We start from the raw sequence: 7,654 nt of genomic DNA on the forward strand, positions 1-7,654 counted from the left end.
GCAGCGGCATAGTGATATTATCACTGGACTAATAACCTAGAGACCCAGGGTATTGATCTGGAGACATGGGTTCGAATCCCACCACAGCAGAAGGTGGAATTTGAATTTAATTAATAAATCTGGAATTAAAAGCTAGTCTAATGAGGGCCATGAAACCATTGTCGATTGTTGTAAAGACCCATCTGGTTCACTAATGTCCTTTAGGGAAAGAAATCTGCTGTCCTTACTTGGTCTGGCCTACATGTGAGTCCAGAGCCACAGCAATGTGTTAACTCTTACATGCCCTCTGAAATGGTCTAGCAAGTGACTCAGTTGTACCTAACCGCTATGAAGTCAATAAAAAGGAATGAAACTGGACGGACCACCCGGCATCGACCTAGGCACTGACAATGGCAAACCCAGCTGTGCCAACCCTGCAGAGTCTTCCTTACTAACATCTGGGGGCTTGTGCCAAAGTTGGGAGAGCAGACCCACAGACTAGTTAAGCAACAGCCTGACATAGACATACTCACGGAATCATACGTTACAGACAATGTCCCAGACACTACAATCACTATCCCTGGGTATGTCCTGTCCCACCGGCAGGACAGACCCAACAGAGGTGGCGGGACAGTGGTCTACAGTAGGGAGGGAGTTGCCCTGAGAGTACTCAACATCGACTCTGGACCCCATGAAGTCTCATGGCATCAGGTCAAACATGGGCAAGGTAACCTCCTACTGATTACCACCTACCGCCCTCCCTCAGCTGATGAGTCAGTACTCCTCCATGTTGAACACCACTTGGAGGAAGCACTGAGGGTGGCCAGGGCACAAAATGTACTCTGGGTGGGGGACTTCAATGTCCATCACCAAGAGTGGCTCGGTAGCACCACTACTGACCGAGCTGGCCAGGTACTAAAGGACATAACTGCTAGACTGGGTCTGCGGCAGGAGGTGGGGGAACCAACACGAGGGAAAAACATACCTGACCTCATCCTCACCTATCTGCCTGCCGCAGATGCTTCTGTCCATGACTGTATTGGTAGGAGTGACCACCACACAGTCATTGTGGAGACGAAGTCCCGCCTTCACATTGAGGGTACCGTCCATCGTGTTGTGTGGCACTATCACCGTGCTAAATGGGATAGATTTCAAACAGATCCAGCAATGCAAAACTGGGCATCCATGAGGCGCTGTGGGCCATCAGCAGCAGCAGAATTGGACTCAACCACAATCTGTAACCTCATGGCCCGCCATATCCCTCCTCTACGATTACCATCAAGCCAGGAGACCAACCCTGGTTCAATGAAGAGTGCAGGAGGGCATGCCAGGAGCAGCACCAGGCATACCTCAAAATGAGGTGTCAATCTGGTGAAACTACAACCCAGAACTACTTGCGTGCCAAACTGCATAAGCAGCATGCAATAGACAGAGCTAAGTGATCCCATAACCAACGGATCAGATCTAAGCTCTGCAGTCCTGCCACATCCAGCAGTGAATGGTGGTGGACAATTAAACAACTAACTGGAGGAGGTGGCTCCACAAATATTCCCATCCTCAATGATGGGGGAGCCCAGCACATCAGTGCGAAAGATAAGGCTGAAGCATTTTCAACAATCTTCAGCCAGAAGTGCCGAGTGGATGATCCATCTCGGCCCCCTCCTGAAGTCCCCAGCATTACAGATGCCAGACTTCAGCCAATTCGATTCACTCCCCGTGATATCAAGAAACGACTGAAGGCACTGGATACTGCAAAGGCTATGAGCCCTGACAATAGTCCGGCAATAATACTGAAGACCTGTTCTCCAGAACTTGCCGCGCCCCTAGCCAAGCTATTCCAGTACAGCTACAACATTGGCATCTACCCGGCAATGTGGAAAATTACCCAGCTATGTCCTGTACACAAAAAAAAAGCAGGACAAGTCCAACCCGGCCAATTACTACCCCATCAGTCTACTCTCATTCATCAGTAACGTGATGGAAGGTGTCATCAACAATGCCATCAAGCAGCACTTGTTTAGCAATAACCTGCTCAGTGACGCTCAGTTTGGGTTCTGACAGGGCCACTCAGCTCCTGACCTCATTACAGCCTTGGTTCAAACATAGACAAAAGAGCTGAACTCAAGAGGTGAGGTGAGAGTGACTGCCCTTGACATCAAGGCAGCATTTGACCGAGTATGGCATCAAGGAGCCTTAGTAAAACTGGAGTCAGTGGGAATCAGGGGGAAAACTCTCTGCTGGTTGGAGTCATACCTAGCGCAAAGGAAGATGACTGTGGTTGTTGGAGGTCAAACATCTGAGCTCCAGGACATCACTGCAGGAGTTCCTCAGGGTAGTGTCCTAGGCCCAACCATCTTCAGCTGCTTCATCAATGACCTTCCTTCAATCATAAGGTCAGAAGTGGGGATGTTCGCTGATGATTGCACAATGTTCAGCACCATTCGCGACTCCTCAAATACTGAAGCAGTCCGTGTAGAAATGCAGCAAGACCTGGATAATATCCAGGCTTGGGCTGATAAGTGGCAAGTAACATTCGTGCCACACAAGTGCCAGGCAATGACCATCTCCAACATGAGAGAAGCTAACCATCTCCCCTTGACATTCAATGGCATTACCATCGCTGAATCCCCCACTATCAACATTCTAGGGGCTACCATTGACCAGAAACTGAACTGGAGTAGCCTTATAAATACCGTGGCTACAAGAGCAGGTCAGAGGCTGGGAATTCTGAGACGAGTAACTCACTTCCTGACTCCCCAAAGCCTGTCCACCATCTACAAGGCACAAGTCAGGAGTGTGATGGAATACTCTCCACTTGCCTGGATGGGTGCAGCTCCAACAACACTCAAGAAGCTCAACACCATCCAGAACAAAGCAGCCCGCTTGATTGGCACCCCATCCACAAACATTCACTCCCTCCACCACCAACGCACAGTGGCAGCAGGTGTACCATCTACAATATGCACTGCAGCAATGCACGAAGGCTCCTTAGACAGCACCTTCCAAACCCGCGACCTCTACCACCTCGAGGGACAAGAGCAGCAGATGCATGGGAACATCACCACCTGCAAGTTCCCGTCCAAGTCGCACACCATCCTGACTTGGAACTATATCACAGTTCCTTCACTGTCGCTGGGTCAAAATCCTGGAACTCCCTTCCTAACAGCACTGTGGGTATACCTACCGCACATGGACTGCAGCGGTTCAAGAAGGCAACTCACCGCCACCTTCTCAAGGGCAATTAGGGATGGGTAATAAATGCTGGCCTGGCTAGTGACGCCCACATCCCATGAATGAATAAAAAAAGTGATGCATTTTGGGAGGACTAACAAGGCAAGGGAATATACAAAGGATGGTAGGACCCTAGGAAGTACAGAGGGTCAGAGGGACCTTGGTATACTTGTCCATAGATCACTGAAGGCAGCAGCACAGGTAGATAAGGTGTATAGGAAGGCATATGGGATACTTGCCTTTATTAACTGAGGCATAGAATATAACTGCAGGGAGGTTATGATGGAACTGTATAAAACGCTAGTTAGGCCACAGCTGGAGTACTGTGTACAGTTCTGGTCGCCACACTATAGGAAGGATGTAATTGCACTGGAGAGGGTGCAGAGGAGATTCACCAGGATGTTGCCTGGGCTGGAGCATTTCAGCTATGAAGAGAGACTGGATAGGCTAGGGTTGTTTTCCTTCGAGCAGAGAAGGCTGAGGAGGGAACCTGATTGAGGTATACAAAATATGGAGGGGCATAAATAGGGTAGATAGGCAGAAACTTTTTCCTTAGCCTAAACCTCCTGCCCCTTAGCGCAGGTGTCAATAACCGGGGGTCATAGATTTAAGGTAAGGGGCAGGAAGTTTAGAGGAAAGATTTTTCACCCAGAGGGTCGTTGGAATCTGGAACACACTGCCTTAAGTGGTGGTAGAGGCAGGAACCCTCACAACATTTCAGAAGTATTTAGATGAGCACTTGAAACATCATAGCATACAAGGCTACGGGCCAAGTGCTGGAAAATGGGATTCAGATCGGCTTGATGGCCGACATGGGCATGGTGGGCTGAAGGGCCTGTTTCTGTGCTGTATAACTCTATGACTCTGTGCAGTACTCAGGGTGCATTGCATTGTTGGAGGTGCCGTCTTGCTGGCTGCAAGGGCCCTCCAACAGGTGAGCTTGAACAGTGTCAATCGCATTCTTAATGTATCCTTGTGCCCCCTAATTCAGCACTAATTTACATTCCATTGACAATCTCACCTGGTAGGGCAATAAGGATGTATGGTATAATCAATGGAAAAGCCACAGTTTTGTATTAGGGGCAGCATCTGGGGTTTGGATGGAGGCAGATTGTCAAGCCAGAATAAAGAGAGATTTACCTGCTGTAGAAAAGTACAAGAGCACATCATTCAGCCCACTCTAAAATTTTGTAGGCATGACAGCTTGACCCTAAAATCACTAAACCACTAAAATCAAACAATAGTATGTAGCACATTTAGTGTAAAAACACATTCCAAGACACTGTAAAAAAAAAAGACAGACACAGAGCCAAGGAAGCAGAGAATTGGACGAGTCCCAAACACTTGGTCAAAGATGAGGGTTTTAATTAGGATCTTAAAAGAGGAAAGCTAGGCAGAGGAATTTAGGGAGAGAATTCTGGAGTTTGAGAATAAGGCATAGTTATCAGTGGGACAAAAGGAGGGAGAATGCACACAAAAAGTCAAAGTGAGAAGAATAGTGAGTTCAGGGGTAGGGTTGTAGGACTGAAAGAGATTATGTAAAGGGGGACTCAGAAACTGAAAATAGGAGCAGGAGTAGGCCATTCAGCCCTTCTGGCCTGTTCCACCATTCATTATGATCATGGCTGATCATCCAACTCAGTAACCTGTTCCCGCTTTCCCCCCATATCTTTTGATCCCTTTCGCCCCAAGAGCAATATCTAACTCCTTCTTGAAAACATACAATGTTTTGGCCTCAACTGCTTTCTGTGGTAGTGAATTCCACAGGCTCACCACTCTCTGGGTAAAGAAATTTCTCATCTCAGTCCTGAAACGTTTACCCCGTATCCTTAGACTATGACCCCTGGTTCTGGACTCTCCCACCATTGGGAACATCCTTCCTGCACCTACCCTGTCAAGTCCTGTTAGAATTGTATAGGTTTCTATGAGATCCCCCTTCACTTTTCTGAACTCCAGCTAATATAATCCTAACCGACTCAGTCTCTCCTCATACGTCAGTCCCACCATCCCAGGAATCAGTCTGGTAAACCTTCGCTGCACTCCCTCTATTGCAAGAACATCCTTCCTCAGATAAGGAGACCAAAACTGCAAACAATATTCCAGGTGTGGCCTCACCAAGGCCCTGTATAATTGCCGCAAGACATCCCTGCTCCTGTACTCGAATCCTCTCGCTATGAAGACCAACATACCACTTTCCCTTTTTACCACCTGTTGCACCTGCATGCTTACCTTCAGTGACTGGTGTACGAGAACACCCAGGTCTCGTTGCATATTCCCCTCTCTCAGTTTATAGCCGTTCAGATAATAATCTGCCTTTCTGTTTTTGCTACCAAAGTGGATAAACTCACATTTATCCACATTATACTGCATCTGCCATGCATTTGCCCTCTCACTCAACTTGTCCAAATCACCCTGAAGCCTCTCTGCATCCTCCTCACAACTCACGACTTGACCCTATGGAGGATTTAGATGCAGACTAAAATCACCACCCACTCATGCTAAACTTCCAGTGTAAAGGTGCCTAAGAGACATAATAGGGTGCCATAGACAAGCAAGTCTCTTGTTCTTTCAATGTTATCCAGCTTGGATGTAAACTGTAGCTCTCTCTGTGCCAAAGCTATTCTAATTCACCTCCTCTCTCCCCAGGTCACCCCATCCCTACCTCTGAAAACAACAAGGATAGTATGTGGTAGCTCATGTCAGCTTTTATTTATTTTTTATTTAGAGATACAGCACTGAAACAGGCCCTTCAGCCCACCGAGTCTGTGCCGACCATCAACCACCCATTTATACTAAACCTACACTAATTCCATATTGCTACCACATCCCCACCTGTCCCTATATTTTCGTACCACCTACCTATACTAGGGGCAATTTGTAATGGCCAATTTTACCTATCAACCTGCAAGTCTTTGGCATGTGGGAGGAAACCGGAGCACCCGGGGGAAACCCACGCAGACACAGGGAGAACTTGCAAACTCCACACAGGCAGTACCCAGAATTGAACCTGGGTCGCTGGAGCTGTGAGGCTGCGGTGCTAACCACTGCGCACTGTGCCACCCACGTAGCTTGGTGTGTGCACTCTGCCCTCCGAGCCAGAAGGTTGTGGGTTGAATCTTACTCCAATAACTTGAGCACTGGAGGAGATGGTTTTTTTGGATGAGTTGTTAAATCTGTCCTCTCAGATGAATGCAAACAATCCCATTAAAAAGAGAGGAATTTTAGTGAGACTTGACCTAAGAGAATGTTCATAGTGAATATTTTATCTTAGTTCAACAGCTTTTAATTCTAAAAAGGACTTAGGTTCAGATTCTGAATTGGAATTGAAGATATCAGGATTACTCCTTAACAACTGGAAGTTAACCATTAATGTTTAGAATAATAGTCATTTAAAAGATATAAGAATACCCATGGGAGATGCAAATTAGCTTTGATCAGACATCAGTCTATTCTTTACTGTATTATTTAGAGAATGAGACTATGATAGGTTGAGCTCAAAGCATAGCGTCAGAAACATAGCGGCACAGAATGACGCCATTCAGCCCATCTATAGAGCAATCCAGTCAGTCCCATTCCCCCAGTTTATCCCTGTAAGTCCATCCAATTTCTGTTTAAAATCATTGATTATCTCCACCCTCCACCACGCCCATAGGCAACAAGTTCTCGGTCATTACTCCTCAGTGTAAAAAAGTTCTTCCCTACATTCTCCCTGCATCTCTTGCCCAAAACCTTAAATTTGTGTCCCTTAGTCCTTGTACCATCAGCTAAATGGGACAGCATTTCTTTGTCTAGTTTATCTAAACCTGTCATAATTATGTAAATCTCTATCAAATTTCCCCTCAATTTCCTTTGCTCCAAGGCAAACAACCCTAGCTTTTCCAACCTAACCCTTGTAGCTAAAATCCCTCATCCCTGGAACCATTCTGGTAAATCTCCTCTGCATCCTCTCAAGGACCCTCATATCATTTCTAAAGTGTGTTGAGCAGAACTGGGCACAATACTCTAGTTGGAGCCTAACCAAAGTTTTATAAAGGTTCAGCATAACTTCCCTGCTTTTGTACTCAATACCTCAATTTAGGAAGCCCAAGATCCCATATGCTTTGCTAATAACTCTCTCAATATGTCCTATCACTTTCAAAAATCTATGCACATGAACACACAAGTGATTCTGCGCCTGTGCACTCTTTAGAACTGTGCCATTAAGTCTATATTGTCTCTCCCTATCCCTTCTGCCAAAATGCGTCACCCCTTACACTTCTCTGCATTTCATTCCACTTGCCACTTATCTGCCCATTCTGCTAGCCTTTCTATGTCCTGGTATCATCTGAGCTGTTTGCCACACCTCCAAGTTTGGTATCATCGGCAAATTTTGAAATTTTACTCTGTATTCCAATATACAAGTCATTTAGATATATCAAAAAAAGCAGTGGTCCTAACACTGACT

The sequence above is a fragment of the Heterodontus francisci genome, chromosome 11, assembly GCF_036365525.1.
Source record: "Heterodontus francisci isolate sHetFra1 chromosome 11, sHetFra1.hap1, whole genome shotgun sequence".
Taxonomy (NCBI): Eukaryota; Metazoa; Chordata; class Chondrichthyes; order Heterodontiformes; family Heterodontidae; genus Heterodontus; species Heterodontus francisci.